This window comes from Stegostoma tigrinum, chromosome 27 (genome assembly GCF_030684315.1).
Source record: "Stegostoma tigrinum isolate sSteTig4 chromosome 27, sSteTig4.hap1, whole genome shotgun sequence".
NCBI classification, from domain to species: domain Eukaryota; kingdom Metazoa; phylum Chordata; class Chondrichthyes; order Orectolobiformes; family Stegostomatidae; genus Stegostoma; species Stegostoma tigrinum.
Genome location: NC_081380.1, coordinates 23369000 through 23387114, shown reverse-complemented (window position 1 = coordinate 23387114; position 18115 = coordinate 23369000). Strand labels below are relative to the sequence as shown.

The 18115-nt window shown below is 41.1% G+C and overlaps 1 protein-coding gene across 8 annotated transcripts in view; it reads left to right on the top strand.

The window, feature by feature from the left end:
• The window catches only part of tpst1 (tyrosylprotein sulfotransferase 1), a 73873-nt gene that overhangs the window by 1930 nt on the left and 53828 nt on the right, over positions 1-18115 (top strand). For 2 of the 8 annotated variants that reach the window (XM_048556979.1, XM_048556980.2), the window contains exon 2: positions 1972-2050. The exons of 2 other annotated variants lie outside the window; for them this stretch is intronic. The gene's annotated coding sequence lies outside the window, so the exon portion shown is untranslated. Of the gene's footprint in view, positions 1-1971; positions 2051-7318; positions 7475-9848; positions 10486-11694; positions 12513-18115 lie in introns of those variants that run through there. 4 more of the 8 variants (XM_048556985.2, XM_048556982.1, XM_048556984.2 and 1 more) reach the window with 4 other exon arrangements.

Here is an 18115-nt window from a genome sequence, read left to right as displayed (position 1 = left end):
CTTCATAAGCTGCAGTATTATGTTAGTCACCTTCCAGTCCTCTGGGCTCCTCCTTAACACCAGGGATAACTGAAAAATCACCACCAATTTCTCCACAATCTCCTCAGCTATCTGCTTCAGAATTCTGGGGTGTCATCCATCTGTGGGTGATTTTATCCATGTTCTGACCTTTCACCTTCTCCAGCACTTTCTCCTTCATGATGACCACTATACTCAATTCTGTCCCCTGACTCTGTTCAGGTTCTGGTACGTTGCTGGTATCTTCCACTGTCAAGACTGATGTAAAGTACCTACTCAATTCTTCCACACCTTCTTTCTTTCCCACTACTACTACTACTCTCACCTCATTTTCTAGTGGTCCAGTGTGCACACTTGCCCCTCTCTCTTACCATTTGTATATCTTAAAAACAATCTTGCAGCCTTCTGTTATATTGTTAACTAGGTTCATCCCATTTCATTCCCAACACCTCCCATTGCGTTTTCAGTTGTCCTATATTGACTTCTAAAGGCTTGTCACTAATCTTCATCATCTTGTTTTTTTTTTGCTGCTCCTGACTTCCCTTGTCAGCTGTCGTTGTCCTGCTTTTCCCCCTTAGTATTTTTCTTTTTCTTTGGGATAAATCTCTGCTAGTCCCCCTTTCCAGTCAATGCTGGCCAGCCCTTCCCTCATGTCTTTGTAGTACTCAATACAGTTAAATCTGATTCCAGATTTTCCTCCTCATACTGTAGGGTGAATGTGATTGTTTGGATAAGCACATGAATAAGACATATTTGGAGGGATATGGGCCAAGCACAGGCAGTTGGGTCTAGTTTTAGTTTGGGATAATGGTTTGGACCTAGCGCACTCTTTCTGTGCTATATGACTCTGTATTATGGTCACTGTCACCTAGGTCATCTGAAGCTCCCTAATCAAGTCTCCCTCATTACATGTCATCAGATCCAGAACTGTCTGTTCCTTCATGAGTTCTACCACAAGCTACTGTTTTTAAAAAAAAATCTGATAGACGTCCCATAAATTCCTTTTCTGGACGTCTGCTGCCCAACCTAAATTTTCAGAGTCAACCTGGATATTGAAGTCCCTCACAGTTATCATAATAGTGTCTTTCTTAACATGCCTTTTCTATCTTCTGAAATATTTTTGTCCCCACATCCTGACACCTGATAGGATACCTGTGCATAACTCCCATCAGGACCTTTTTCCTTTGTGGTTCCTCAACTCTGCTCTCACAGATTGTCTGCTTTCAACTCCATATCACATCTTGCTCTTGATTTCGCTTCATTTCTGATATAACAGGCAACCATGCTCCCTCTGTCCACTTGTGTACCATTTCAATAGGATGTGTATACTTGGATGCTGATTTCCCAGCCTGGATCCACTTGCATCCACTTTTATGTTACCTCCAACATCATACCTGCTAATTTCAATTTGTGCTACAAGCTTATTTACCATGTTTTGTATGCTGTGTGCGTTTAAGTTCAATGTCCCCTTCCCTGTCATATTTATGCCCTAATGTACTGTGCCTGAAGTTAGATTCCTGACACACTCCATACTCTCTCCAGTTGCTTATTTTGGAAACTTTAATAACTTCTACTTTGCCCCCTACCCCAAAAAAACCCATTGTTTAGCCCTAGTTATATGATTTGCCAAGACTCTTATTGGAGCTCCATGATTCCTATTGGAACAATTTTCTCTTTCCCCAGTGCTGATGCCAGTGTCCCATGAATTTGAACTTGTTTCTCCGACACTAATCTTTGAACGACGTGTTTGTCTTAAATCTTGTCGATCCTGTGTCAGTTTACCTTTTTGGTTCTGCTTTTAATTTTATGTTTCTGACTATGAATGTTAATCACTTAACTAGTAATTGAATTTCTTAAAGAAATCTAGTTGATCAGTCTTATTGCGCAAAACTAGATATCAGTAAATTATTTAATTGATCTTCTTAGTAACTGGAAAAAACATTTTTATTTTAGATTTGACCCATGGAGTCGTGGGACTGCAGCTGCAATGGTAACAACGTTTTCTAAATGGAAAGTCCAGTTTGGCTTTGAGGTGTGCAAGTCTGCATTTTTGCACAAAATCACTTGCTATAGTTCATTTTATAAGTCAGAATGAATATTCTGGTATGTATCAGATGCATTGAGGATGCTTGGGGAATAAATGTTAGTTTCTTAGGAGTGAAAATAGTCTGATATACTTTCAGATGGTTTGGAGTTTAGGAAGGTTTGTTAGTTTATATGAGCTTGATACGTACTTGTTGGATATTTAAAAATCTTGCTGGCAGCTTTTGTATTTGGCATCTGCACTGCGCTTGTGTGGTTTCTGCCACTTTGGTAGATTTAATAATTGTGACATGGTGAATAACTTGTTTTTGAGACTGAAACAAATTGAGTTTGTTCGTGGGTTCTGGACATCTCTATCAAAGCAAGCAGTTATTGTAGCCCTTAATTTGCCCTTGAAGATGGTAATGAGGTATCTTTTTGAACTACCATATTAAGGGTGAAAAAATGCAAGCGAGGTCACTTCCATATATCTCCTGCTTATAGTATGACCAGTTTGTATTTCAAAAGGGCCTGAGTAAACATACTGGCATCTCAGAGCAGGAAAATAATATAGAACTTTATTGGATCAGTGAGTGAGAGACAAAATTTGAGGAGCTGTTTCAGTTCCATTCTGTGTCCCAGTTAGCTATTCTCTCCCTCCCATACAAGGTTCTGCGAAAGAGAAAATCTACTTTGTAGGAAAGCCAGAGCAGGAGGGATTGAAGCTGTGATACTAGACCAGAAAGTAGTTATCCTTGACAACTAGTCTGACTCATTTATCCTACAAGAGGCTGCAAAGAATCAGGAAAATAGAGGGTGGAGATAGGTGACTTGTCACCAGGTCAAGAACAAGCATGTGAGTCGCCTGTGACAAAAATGTCTTCAAGAGCAGTAGCTGGAGGAAAGAAAGTCTGCCGAGTCTTAATTTCTCTGCAATCATGTGGTTATATGGATGGGAAGTTAATGGTAATTGCAAAGAGAAATGATGAGCCAAGCAAAAAATTTATTTGGTCTGTTGTTAATCGACTGTCTCTATCTCTCTGTTTCATTGTCACAGTCATAGAGTCATACAGCACAGAAACAGACCCTCCAGTCCAGCCAGTCCATGCCGAACAAATCCCAAACTAAAGTAGTCCCAGGTGCCTGCTCTTAGCCCATATCCTTCCGAAACCTTTCTACCCTCCACCTCTTTTGACACCATCAACATCTTTTCGTACTCTTTGCTATCCTGACTTTTTTCTACGCTTCCCCTAGGTTCTCTACAGTGTTAAGCTCTCAGTGTTTGACTTAAGCTTCCTTTCAGTTATGACTTATCTCAGAATCATACAACCAATATAGTGTGGGAGCAGAGTATTCAGCTCATCAAGTCCATTCTGATCCTCCAAAGAGCATTCCAACCAGACCCATCCCCTACCCTATGTCTGTCACCCTGCATGGTTAACCCATGGCTAACCCACCTAATCTACACATGCGCAGAAACTATAGGCAATCCAGCCAATCCACTAATCTGCATGTTGCTGTATATTTAGAAACAGAGAAGCGTCTGATCTTGAGATAATGGGAACTGCAGATGCTGGAGAATCCAAGATAATAAAGTGTGAAGCTGGATGAACACAGCAGGCCAAGCTGCATCTCAGGAGCACAAAAGCTGATGTTTCGGGCCTAGACCCTTCATCAGAGAGGGGGATGGGGTGAGGGTTCTGGAATAAATAGGGAGAGAGGGGGAGGCGGACCACAGATGGAGAGAAAAGAATATAAGCGGAGAGGAGAGTATAGATGGGGAGGTAGGGAGGGGTAGGTCAGTCCAGGGAAGACGGACAGGTCAAGGAGGTGGGATGAGGTTAGTAGGTAGGAAATGGAGGTGCGGCTTGGGGTGGGAGGAAGGGATGGGTGAGAGGAAGAACAGGTTAGGGAGGCAGAGACAGGCTGGGCTGGTTTTGGGATGCAGTGGGGGGAGGGGACAAACTGGGCTGGTTTTGGGATGCGGTGGGGGAAGGGGAGGTTTTGAAGCTTGTGAAGTCCACATTGATACCATTGGGCTGCAGGGTTCCCAAGCGGAATATGAGTTGATGTTCCTGCAACCTTCAGGTGGCATCATTGTGGCACTGCAGGAGGCCCATGATGGACATGTCATCTAAAGAATGGGAGGGGGAGTTGAAATGGTTCGCGACTGGGAGGTGCAGTTGTTTATTGCGAACCGAGCAGAGGTGTTCTGCAAAGCAGTCCCCAAGCCTCCGCTTGGTTTCCCCAATGTAGAGGAAGCCACACCGGGTACAATGGATACAGTATACCACATTGGCAGATGTGCAGGTGAACCTCTGCTTAACATTTCCTCTTTGCAGAACGCCTCCACTCGGTTCGCAGTAAACAACTGCACCTCCCAGTCGTGAACCATTTCAACTCCCCCCCCCCCTCCCATTCTCTAGATGGCATGTTCATCATGGGCCTCCTGCAGTGCCACAATGATGCCACCCGAAGGTTGCAGGAACAGCAGCTCATATTCCGCTTGGGAACCCTGCAGCCCAATGGTATCAATGTGGACTTCACCAGCTTCAAAACCTCCCCTCCCCCCACTGCATCCCAAAACCAGCCCAGCCTGTCTCTGCCTCCCTAACCTGTTCTTCCTCTCACCCATCCCTTCCTCCCACCCCAAGCCGCACCTCCATTTCCTACCTACTAACCTCATCCCACCTCCTTGACCTGTCCGTCTTCCCTGGACTGACCTATCCCCTCCCTACCTCCCCACCTATACTCTCTCTACCTATCTTCTTTTCTCTCCATCTGTGGTCCGCCTCCCCCTCTCTCCCTATTTATTCCAGAACCCTCACCCCATCCCCCTCTCTGATGAAGGGTCTAGTCCCGAAACGTCAGCTTTTGTGCTCGTGAGATGCAGCTTGGCCTGCTGTGTTCATCCAGCTTCGCACTTTATTATCTTAGCGTCTGATCTTGATGTGTTTTTGCAATTTGGGAATTAGGTAATTAATAGAGATTTTAAGATTGCTGGCAGCCTTAATTCATGGCTTGTGACACTTTACCCCTTTACTGAAACTTCCCTGCCAATGATGTTCTTAACCCAACAAAGTCATGTTCCATTATTGGTTCAGACCTCAGTAAACATGTTTTTAATCTTGTCGATGGTGTCCATCATCAATAAGACACCAGGGAGGAGTATGATGAAGTGCTGTCCACATAACTGGGTGAGTGCAGCTCCAGCAAGATTCAGGAAGCTTGATGCCATTTGGGACAAATCAGCCAGCTTAACTGACACCACATCAATAAAAATCCACTTCTCCATCACTGATGCCCAGTAGTAGTTGTGTGTACCATATACAGGATGTGCAGCAAAAATTCTGGTAAGGTCTTTAGACAACTCCTTCCAAACTCATAAGCACTACCAGCTAGGACAAGGTCAGCAGATATATGTGAACATTGCCACCTACCAACTTCCCCTCCAAGCCACTCTCCATCCTGACTTGGAAATTTCTCGTTATTACTTTAGTGTTGCTGAGTCAAACTCATGGAATTCCATCTCTAACAACATTAAGTCTACCTACAGCACATGGACTATAGTAATTCCAGAAGGCAGTCACCACCACTTTCTTGTCCAACTAGGGATGGGCAATAAATGGTCCAACCAGTGATACCAACATCCAATTGGTGAATTTTTAAAGTTTGCAGTTTGCACAACTTTAATTATCCATGAGGAATAAACAGTATAAAAATAGTTTTTAAATCTGAAATCTGCACTAATAAAAGCAAAACAATGCAGATCTGAAGTGTCATACTGGATTCAAAGTGTTGATTGTTTCTCTCCGCAGATGCTGCCAAACTTGCTGAATTTCTCGAGCAATGTTTGTTTTTATTTGATATTTCTGCTAGCTTACTTCTCTAACTAAAAACCCCTACAACCATTCAACAAACATGCAAGTAATATCACTACATGACTGTATCATGTAACTTAAAGTGAGTAAAAATGTAAAAAGAATCTTCAGAAGCCTAGCAATGAGAAGATTGAGTTTCTCTTGCCCTTTGAGGGGCAGGGAAATGATTTTACTCCCTCAATGATATTTGAATTGTTAGTTTTGTATGAAGGGAAATGTAAGTATCAACAGAAATTTTTGCTTGAAAGTTGCATAGTATCTGCTCTAAAATTTTTGAATTAAACCTTGCCTCTACTGAAAGGGGGCTAGTTGTACATAATTTTAATTTCATTCGGATAATCTTAATTCAGAAATTTTTTGAATGACCCATATTTTGAGCAATCATTCACTGAATAGAACACTAATTTGTGAAATGCTTTTTCATGAGTCATGACTACCAGGCATGTCCAGAGTGTGCTGTATGAACTGTGAGTTAATATAACCCCTTAAGTCTGTTTTCAGTTCTTTTAGTGTTCCTGTTATAAAATAATTAACTGCAAATCTTTATTAGTTGAACAAGACCAAGGCTAGTTTATTGTATGACATTTGCTTAAAGTTATAGACTTTTAAAAAAGACAATGTTACTGGTTAAGGTACAGGTACAAAGATTAAAATTGGATGCAGATTGCATGCAAACTGATTCTCACCAATGGATTCACCAGATCCAGTAAGAGTAGAAACTGGGAACAGGCAAGGCCACGTCATCACACCAACATTCTTCTTCTTCATTATTGCAACACTCCACTCCATCTCTGTAAACTTTCATCAGAGTTGAGCAAACCTATAGGATGAGCAGAAAATTGGCTATGGAAACATCTTCTTCCAGGCTTATTTCTCCAGTGTCAAGGCACTGGTTATAAACATCCAACTGTGATGGATGGGCCAGATTGTCTGCATGCTTCATGCAACTCCCTAAATAAGAGCTCTACTCCAAGTTCTATAATGGTAAACAATCACTAGGAGGGCCCATGAAGTGTTGTCAGGGCACCCTGAAAGCTGAAGCAATTGAGACATCACCAACAGATGGGAATTGCTTGTCCTAGAATGCAAAAACTGGGGAAGAAGCGTCCGTGAAGGTACCAGCTACTTTGAACATCACCAAGTGGAGTCCGTAGAAGCCAAGTGCAAGCAGCTAAAACAGAATCCTCACCACCTGCCTCACCTGTTGCAGAGATAACAAAGTGTGAAGCTGGATGAACACAGCAGGCCAAGCAGCATTTTAGGAGCACAAAAGCTGACGTTTTGGGCCTAGACCCTTCATCAGAGAGGGGGATGGGGAGATCCCCCTCTCTGATGAAGGGTCTAGGCCCGAAACATCAGCTTTTGTGCTCTTGAGATGCTGCTTGGCCTGCTGTGTTCATCCAGCTTCACACTTTATCTTGGATTCTCCAGCATCTGCAGTTCACATTATCTCTGATCATCTTTTGCAGAGTTTGTTTCTCCAGGAATTGACTGTTCAGCAACCATGGAACCCAATACTTGAAGGACTGTTGAAAAAGATGAGTTGCTGCAAGGTAAATTGTAAATAGTATGGACTGCTGCCACTGTGCATCAGTGGTGAGGCAAGTCAATGCTTAAAGTAGTGCATGGGGCAAGAATCATGTAGGCTACATTGCCTTCGTTGGAGCACAGTAATTAGGAGGAGGACTGGGTCTTTTGACCCTTCAAGCCGGCCTCACAATTCAGCTGGATCCGTATTAATCTGGCTCAACACCATTTTCCAGCAGTGTGTGTATCCTTTGTCAGTTTTAAGGTGTAGAAACATATTGATGTCTCCTTGGAGCATACTTAGTGTGAGCCTCCATAGCCCTTTGACATGGTCTTTCAGTGAAATTTCGGAATTCCCTAAGGGATAATCAAGAGTTTTGTAAAGAAATAAAAAGGAAACCAATGTTGGGTACAGTATATTAAATGCAGGGCAGGTCCTTAAAGTGTGGAGAGTGTTGAAAGTTGCTTCAAGGAAATTAGGAGGATAAAGATGGGCCACAAAATATCTTTGTTAGATGGGATTAAGAAAGATCCCAAGGCTTTTTGTAAGTATTTTAAGAGGATTATCATGGAAAGGGTGGGACCTATTAGAGGCTAAAGGGCACTCTGTGCTTAGAGGCAGTGGAAGCAGGTGAAGTCTTAAGTGAATGCGTTCCCATACGTATTCACAGAGGAGCAAGACATTATAGCCTAGAATTTAATTTTGGGGTGGTAAGGTTCTAGAACCATTAATAAAGACTTAGTATTAGATGTTTAAGCAGGCATACAGGTTCACAAATCCCTAGACCTCAATGAGATGCCTCCCAGGCTATTATGGGATACAAGGGAACAGATTGCTGGGGCCCTGTTGGAACTATTTAATACCTTGCTGATCACAGGTGAATTGCCAAGTGACTGAAGGAAAGCTAATGTGTTCACTTTGTTCAAGAAGGATGGTAGGGATAGGCCAGGTAATTACAGGCCAGTTAGTTTGACATCAGTGTTGGTGAAATTATTGAAAAAAAATTCTGAAGGTCAGGATTAAGCTATATTTGGAAAGGCAGGCATTGGTCAGGGATAGTCAGCATCAATTTATTGGCGGGAAATCCTGTTTGACTAACTGAATTTTTTGAAAAGTGACAAAATAAGGGTAGCGCAGTTGATGAGATTTACAAGGACTTCAGTAAGGTCTCTAATATGGTCCCACATGTAAGGCTGGTCCAAAAGGTAAGATGTATTTTTAAGCCATAAAACTGCCTTTCTAATATAATGGCTGAAACATGCATTTTTAGTGCACATCCACTTCTTTTTAAATAATTTCGAAAGGCTTTTCATAAAATTCCATTTGAGTTGATTTGACTTAGCCTATTTAATGACAGCTGGCCTGTGGAAATTAAGCATGAAGACATGAGAACAGAAGTGGGCGATTCAGTTCATCAAGTCTACTCCACCATTTATTGAGATAATTGGCTGATCTGATCATCCTCACTTCTCTTGACTTTGCGGCGTAAAAATCTGTTGATCTCAGCCTTGAATATACAAATATTCTGTGTAGTAAACAAATCCACAGATGTACAAGTCTGAGAAAAGAAATCTTTCTGTTCTATAGGTTTTTGCAGTCTTTCTCAATTTAAATAAAATGAAGAAAGATATCAGTAAAAGAACTTTTTACATGTTTTTGAATTTTTAGCATCTGAGCTTATTTTGTCGCATGTTTAAGATGACTGTGAGGAGGTGATAGTCTAGTGCTATTATCATTGGATTGTTAATCTAGAGACCCACGTAACATTCTGGGAACCTGAGTTCTAATCTATCATGGCACATGGTGGAATTTGAATTCAATAAAAATCTAAATTATTTAATTCCAATTAAAAATTTAAGAATCTAATGATGACCATTAAACCATTATTGATTGACACGAAAGACCAATCTAGTTTACTGATGTCCTTTTAAGGAAGGAAATGGCCATCCTTGCTTAATCTGGCCTGTATGTGTCTCCGGACCCACAGCAATGTGCTTGACTCTTAACTACCCCATCGGCAATTAGGGGTGGTAACAAATGCTGGCCTATTCTATGACGCCCTCATCCCGTGAATTAAGTTTTTAAAAATTGAAACTCCTTAATAATGAGGTATTCTGAATTACTGTACACGCTATACGTTATTGGTCTTTTGACTGGTACCCTTAGATCACACAGCAATGGTTCCTCCCAAACAATTGCTGATACCTTTAGTTGGTATTGCAGTGTACTCGATCATCTTCATTTTATAATGCGAACAGCCTAAATAAAGGTTCCTGTAAAATGTAATTGTGTCATGATTGTATTTTCTGCTTTGCTTTGATTGCACATATACAGGATGCATTGACATTAAGTTTTTTTCCTTTCGTGAATTTAAGGAATCTGAAGTACAGCTTCATATTTGTATTCAATAATACTAATAGACTGTTAATATTCTGCCATCTTTAACCTTTCATGAGAAACTGGTAAAAGGGGCATTCTTAGTCTGGCAGCAATTAGTTGGATTGTGGGGTTTTGATGTTGCTATGGTGATGAGTAAATTGTTCAGAAGCAAAAGACTAACATAAGGGTGCTTGATTGTTACATTCTGAATGTGGTATGAGTGTTTGCGTGAGGTCGTGATGACACAAAGCTCAGGAACAATGATGTAATTGTTTTTGGTATTCACTGCTGAGTACCAGGACAGAGCTGTTCAAATTTTCCAATTACTAGCCCTTCCTAAGGAGCGTGATCATAGAGTCGTGGGAGTTGTCTGATTGTGATTGACTGTAATTTGCCCCCAGCCCATCATCAAGCATAGAGAAGTCTTTGAAGGAACATTGAGGTGGAGCATGATAGTTATGTAGGACTTAGAAATCTGTGGATGAAATCCTCAGTCAGGGGCCAACACAGTTGAAAAAATGGTCAGCCAGGAAGGAATACTGAATGTAACTTGCACAGTGTTCAACATTCCATGCAGAAGAAAAGACAGAGCTAAACTTGTATTGGTTGCCATAATGACGGCCAGAACTGGTGATACTAATCAAACTATTAAGTAAGGTAAGATAATTTTCATGTATGAAATTCAACCCAGTTTGTTGGAATCATCAGCAGTATACTGAAAGCATTTTTGTGAGCTCTGGTTCAACAGATCTTTGACGATTGACTGGACTTTTCATCTACTTTGTATATCTATTTTCATTTGGCTAACGAGTCCTGTGTGTGTGTTTTTGTTTTGCAGAATTCTGTTAATCATCTGTGTTCACTTCTCTAGATGTTTGCTTTATTTGTGAATATTTGAACGTGTTTATCGTTACAATTGAAGTTAGGTTTGCCCAATAATTTCTACCACTTTCAAGAATTTTCGTTCTCTTACTAAGATGTTTGAATGTAGCTACCAAACAGATTATTTTCAAAATATCCGCGTTAAAGTTGTACTTAGTACAAATAATTACTCAACAGTATAATAGAAATAAATGTAAGAGTTGAATGCACGTTTATAAATTCTGATGTTGCAACTTTTTTTTTATAAATCAGATACATGGTACAGCTCAATTAAGTCAGTGCCCAAGTTGTAATAATTAGTAATAACATGGAAAATTAATTCTCTGAATTTTATGGTATTTTCTTCCGAAAATCTGGTTCTGTAATATGTTTGAGGCAATTCATGGATCAGGAATTCCTTTCTTACATGTACTAGCAGTTAGGTTTAAAGGCAAATAGGAAGAAAAACTAGAGTAATTTTATCCCAATCCACTGCTGGTGCACACATTCTTCAGTTTGTTTTTGTCCTGACCCCTTGAAGGTGATGCTGTGCAGTACATTTTTTGGTATCATAATCAATGGTCAAGCCTTCTACGTAGGTCTAACCTAGAATGTAAACTGAAAATCAGATGTTGGAAGTCTGAAATGAAAACAGAATGCTGGAAAAACTCAGATTAGGTAGAATCTCTATGGATAGAATAGTTAGATCTCCAAGATAGAAAGGAATGATAGGATAAGAAAGAAAAAAACTTGATCCTGGAGCAGAGATAGTAGGAACCGCAGATGATGGAGAATCTGAGATAACAAGGTGTAGAGCTGGATGAACACCGCAGGCCAAGCAGCAGCAGAGGTGCAGGAAAACTGACGTTTTGAGCCTAGACCTTTCCCCAAAACACCAGCTTTCCTGCACCTCTGCTGCTTGGCCTGCTGTGTTCATCCAGCTCGGCACCTTGTTATCTCAGATTCTCCAGCATTTACAGTTCCTACTATCTCTAGAACTGAAATGAGCCATGTTTGACAGCTATCCTGCCTTTTTGTCAAGTAAGATTTGTGTGGATACTTCTAGCAACTCTTTAGTTGACATGAATTGTATTGAAAGACATTATATTTTGAGTTTGAATGGTGTATTGGTGGATAGGAACTAGTTGGGCCACTGTTAAAGAGAGAAGCTGAGAGCTTTCAGACCCTCCTGGTGGAAGATGGAGGTATAGATGGTTTGGGAATTTGTGGTGAACAGGTGGACAAAGAAATTGTAAACATTTCTGATGCACCCCCTTCGTTATTTTAAGAGAAAAGACAAATGGAGAAAAGACTGGAGGTAGGAAGAAGTCAGTTCGGTGGGGCTGAAGCAAAACATCTACCAGGTCAGCCTGTGAATGGACCTCAGGAAGGAGATAGGAGTGAACTGTACGAGGTTGTGAATTTGAGGTGGGAACTTGTGGAGATGATGAGGCCAGTGACTGTTCTGGAATCTTTGGCTTGAAGATCAGTGAGGATAGGTAAGAGGAACTGTTTGCAAATTGACATGCAACTTCAGCAGGATAGAGGTCAGTTTGCCAGACAACAATAGCACTACCCTTATCCTTGGGTTCGATGACTGTTAGACCTGAACAAAGAGTGCAGTAGACAGGTAATAGAAAACTCATGAATGACTAATGATGTCAAAATCTGCATGCAGGAAACTTTTTAAATTGTTACTCTCTTTGAGTACTTAGATTTTGTGAACACTTGCATGGATTTTGCCTTTCCTGACGTAGGTTTACATCTAGAATGAACATAAGGGATTCTAAGACATCCAACAATGGAGATGTCATTCAAAGAAGGTAAACAACTTGTCACATTGACCTTAATTGTTCTCCGAATATATCAATGAACTGAGTATCCTTCAACTTTTAAATAATTTTACAAAGTGCATGATAAAATTTGGAGCATGACACAAATTGAGATAGAAATAATGTATTTTAAAAATGTATTGAACGTCTATTATCATTATATGTAAAGTTGACATTTCACAAATTTAAAAAAAATAGTTTTTCAGGGCCAAAATACTTGTTGAGTACCAAAACCATTGCACTTCATTTTCAGAATCTAATTTCATCTTATTTCAATAACGTTTAATTTCTTTGGGGATTTTTACAATGAGATTAACTGCCTAAGTGTGGTTGTTCTGGTCACTCATTGATATTTAATTAATTGTGATTATATGACCTCTTCCTACATAGAGGTTTATAAAATCATGAGGGGCATGATAGGTTGAATAACCAAGATATTTATGCCAGTGTAGGGATCAAAACTAGAGCAGAGTCCACAACTAGACCTTGGTTTAATTTAAGAGGAGAAAGATTTATAAGGGACCTGAAGGGGCAACTTTTTAACACAGTAGAACAAGCTGCCAGAGGAAGTGGTGGAGAAGGTATAGTTATAATATTTATAAGGTATCTGAATGGGTACAAAAATAGGAGGGATTTAGATGCGCATGTCGTCCAAATTCTGGAAAAAGTCCTAGATTACCCAGGACACATGGTTGGCGCAGACAAGTTGGACAGAAGGATCTGTTTCTGTGCTGAAGAACTCTTATGACTCTAGAAACTTCACTAGCGCACTGTTATGACCACGGGTTTCAAGGATGAGATGAATGACCAGCTTTTATTATGAGCAATTAATATAAATGTAATATTTATATTATGTCTCCATATCGCTTCCACAGCTTAATGCTGGCATTTGCAGCATCTAACCAACTTCACTCTCTTTATTCTAAGAATTAAATGAGGAGAAAAATGTTGAGAATTTAAAACTTAAATATGTGTAGAGCAATAATACAGGTAATTTTAAATGTTTTGAGAAAGTTCCTGAAAATGTCCTTCTAATAAAAAGTTCTTTACAGGAGTCCTTTTCCTTTCTGATGAATGGTGTAATGTCATATCACAGGTGCAACTGTGCATATGCAGAAGGATTACAGCCATTGTTAATGGCTGCTTTCATTTTCTGCATTGAAAGCACCCATTCTGAATAATATAAGTACTATTTTAGTAAATATGAATAGTAGGCATAAATGCGTCATCTTCAGGTTGGCAAGCAAGCAAAAGTAGTGGAGTTGCCACAGAATCAGTTCTGGAGCTTCAGCATTGTACAATTTATATTGATGTCTTGAACAAAGTGACTGAACTTGCTAAATTTGCCGATGACACAAAGATAATTAGGAAAATTATGTTGACAAGGAAATAAGGAGTCTGCAAAAGTGTGTAGATGAATTGGGTTAATTGCAAAAATTTGACAGATGTGAATGAGCTTGACCACTTTTGACAGGAAAAGTACAAAAATAGTGTATTATTTAAATGAAATCAGATGAAAGAGCCTGAGGTACAGGGGGATCTGGGGTGTTCTTGTACATAAATCTCAGTCAAAAGATGTGCAGGCTAGGTGCATTGGCCATGCTAAATTGCCTGTAGTGTTCAGGGGTATGTGGGTTACAGTGGGATGGGTTTGGGTGGGATGCTCCAAAGGGTGTTGTGGGCTTATTGGGCCGAAGGGCTTGTTTCCACACTGTAGAGAATCTAATCTCACAGCCTTTACTTGCTGCATTTGCAAATTGTCAGAAAGGCAGATGGAATGTTACCGTTTATTACAAGGGGATTGGTACAAAATAGTAGAGGTGTGTTAGCTAAAGTTGTACATTTGTGTTTTTTTCTTTATTCGTTCATGGGGTGAGGGCATCTCTGGCTAGGCAGCATTTATTGCCCATCCCTAATTGCCCAGAGGGCAGTTCAGAGTCAACCACATTGCTGTGGGTCTGGAGTCACATGTAAGCCCTAAGACCTGGTAAGGATGGCATTTTCCTTCCCTAAAGGACATTAGTGAACCAGATGGGTTTTTCCAACAATTGGCAATGGGTCATCATTATACTCTTAATTCCAGATATTTATTGAAATCAAATTCCACCATCTGCCATGGTGGCATTTGAACCCCGGTCCCCAGAACATTATCTGGTCTCCAGATTAACAATCCAGCGATAATACCACTAGACCATTGCCTCCCCTGATGAGACCACATCTGGAATATTGTGTACAGTTTTGGTCTTTTTTAAGAAAAAAAAAGTGCATTAAAAACAGTTAAGAAAAGATTCAATAATGTGCTGCAGGGAAAGAAATCTACAATCCTCACTTGGTCTGGTGTACGGGAACTTCAGACACAGCATTGTGGTTGACTCTCATTTGGCATCTGAAACAACCCAGCAAAATATTCAGTTGCGTCAGTCACTATCAAATCTCAGAAATGAAAGCTGACGCATCACCTGGCGTCAAATTTGGCACTGGAAAAGACAAATGGCAGAAACAGGCTTGTTGATACTACGAAGTCTTCCTGACTAACATCTAGAGGCTCGTGCCAAATTGCTTGAACTGTCTTATTAACTAGTCAAGTAACGGTCTGACATAATCATACTAAAGGAATCATACCTTACAGACACTGTCCCAGATAACGCTCTTTTGGACACACATCTTTGGATTTATCTTGACCCACAAGAAGGACAGACCCAGCAAAGGTGGTAGCAAGTGGTATTCTGTCAGGACCATTGCCCTGGGAGTCCTCAGTAGTGAATCTGTATGCCATGAAGTCTCGTGGCTTCAGGTTAAGAATTGGCAAGGAAACAGCCCTTCGGTTAATGAATCAGTTCTCCTCCATGTTGAACAACACTTGGCAGAAGCAGTGAGGATGGCAAGGGCACAAAATGTAGTCTGGGTGGGGGAAATCCAGTGTCCACTACCAAGAGTAGCTTGCTGCAGTTCTAGTGATTGAGATGGTTGGGTCCTAAAGTGCAAAGCTGCTAGACTGGGTCTGCAGCAGGTGGTGAGGGAACCAACAAGAAGGAGAAACATATTTGACCTCATCCTTCCAATCTGTTGGCTGCAGATGCATCTGCTCATGACAGTATCAGCAACAGTGAGCACTGCACAGTTCTTCTGGGGAAGAAGTCCTTCTGGGGAAGAAGTCCTGCCTTCACATTGAGAATAACCTCCATCATGTTGCTTAGTGCTATCACTGTGCTAAATGGGACAGACTTCACACAGATCTAGCAAATCAAGACTGGGCATCCATGAGGCACTGTGTACCATCAGCAGCAGAATTGTACTCCAACACACTCTGTAACCTCATGGCCTGGCATATTTCCCTACTTGATCATTACTGTCAAACCAGGAGATCGACCCTGGTTCAATAGAGTATGCAGGAGGGCATGCAGGAGCTGTACCAGGCATACCTGAAGATGAGGCGTCAATCTGGTGAAGCCACCAAACAGGACTAGAATACCAAGGAGCAAGTGATGAATGGAGCTAAGCGATCCCACAACCAATGGATCAGATCTAAGCTCTGTAATTCTGCCAAGTCTAATCATAAATGGTGGTGGACAATTAAACAACTCACTGGAGGAGGAAAACCCGCAAGTGTCCCATCCTCAATTATGGAAGAGCACAGCACATCAGTACAAAGATGAGTCTGAAGCATTCACAGATGTCTTCAGCTAGAAGTGCCAAATGGATTATTCATCTCCACCTCCCTCCAGTGGTTCCAGCATCACAAACCAGTCTTCAGCCATTTTTATTCACTCCATGTGATATCAAGAAATGGTTGGAGATACTGGATACTGCAAAGGCTATATCCTATGACAGTGGTCTGGTAATAGTACTGAAGACTTGTCCTGCAGAACTTGCCGCTCTCCTACCAAGCGCTTTCAGTACTGTTATGACACTGGCTACCTGACCAATGGGAAATTTTTCCCAGCTACATCCTATATGTAAAAAGCCCTTGCAGTCCTCCTCAGATGTTGAAGGAATCCATGTTCAAATGCAACAATATCCAGGCTTAGGGTAACAAGTGGCAAGTAACACTTGTGCCACACAGATGCCAGGCTATGACCATCACCAAAAAGAGCCTGTTCATATTCATTGGTGTAAACTTGCTGAATTCCCACAGTCAACATCCTAAGGCGTTACCATTGACCAGAAACTCACCATGTAAGCACAGTGGCTACAAGAGCACGTTAGAGGCTAGGAATATTGCAGCAAGTCACTCACCACCTGACTCCCTAAAGCCTGTCCACCATCTACAAGGCACAAATCAGAAGTTTTAATGGAATACTCTCCACATGCCTGGATGGATGCAACTCTAGCAGCACTTGAGGCTTGACACCAAAGCAGTCCGTTTGATTGGCAGTACATCCACCAGTATCCATCCCTCCTCTGCCGCTCAGTAGCAGCAGTGTGTACTGTAAGGAGCACTGCAGAAATTCACTTAAGATCCTCAGAAAGCACCTTCCAAACCCATAATTTCCATCTGGAAGGACAAGGGCAAACAGATACATGGAAACGCTACCACCTCCAAACCACTCACTACCCTCACATGTTCCTTCACTGTCACTGGGTCAAAATCCTGGAATTCTCTTCCTAATGGCATTGTGGGTCAATCTACAGCAGTTGAGGAAGGCAGCTCACCACCACCTTCTCAAGGGCAACGAGGGACAGGCAATAAATGCTGGCCAGCCAGTGATGCTACATCCCACAAATGAATTAAAAACAGAAGTTCACTCAGCTGAGATCTGGAATGGAATTATTGAGGCATGAGGAAAGATTGGGCAAGCTGGACCTCCAGCTATTGGAGGTTGAAATAATGATGTGATCCTCTTGAGACTACAAGATCCTGCGAGGACTTGACAGGTGGATGCTGAAAGGATGTCTTTCTCAAATGGCGAAACTAGACTTCAGTGACGTAGTTTTAAAAAAAATGTCTCCCATTTAAGACTGATTTTTTTTCTCTCTCTCTCTTGCAGAAGTTTGTCCATCTTTGAAATACTCTTCCCCAGAGAGCAGTGGAGGCAGTGATTGAATATTTTTGAAATGGAAGTAAATGGATTGTTCTCTAACAAGGGACTCTAAGGTTATTTGAGGAAGTAAAAATGGATAGTTGAGGCCACAATCGGAGCAGTCACACTCTTGTGGATAGGTTTAGTAGGCTAGATGGGCCAAATAGCCTACGCCTAATTTAGTGTTAATATGAATGCACCTTTTCCAGGTATGTCTAAACTTGGAAGTATTCTAATTTAGGAGGAAGGTGGTGTAAAGCTGCAAAAGGACATTACTAAGCTCATGGGTTGGGCAGATATGTGGTAGATGAAGTTCAATGTGAGATGATACACCTTTGTAGAAAGAACATAGATATGCAATAAAATGAAGCATGTGCAGGAGCAGAGAGGCGTGACTTATGTGAGTAAGTAATTAAGTGGTAGGACATGTAAAGCCAGTAGTTGTTAAAGCATACAGACTTTATTAATAGTCATGGAACATACAAGCAAAGAAGTTAGTTGACTAATATTCAGGGTTATCGGAAAAAGCTAAGAGAATTGACACAAACTCATTATGCTCATTCAGAAAACCAG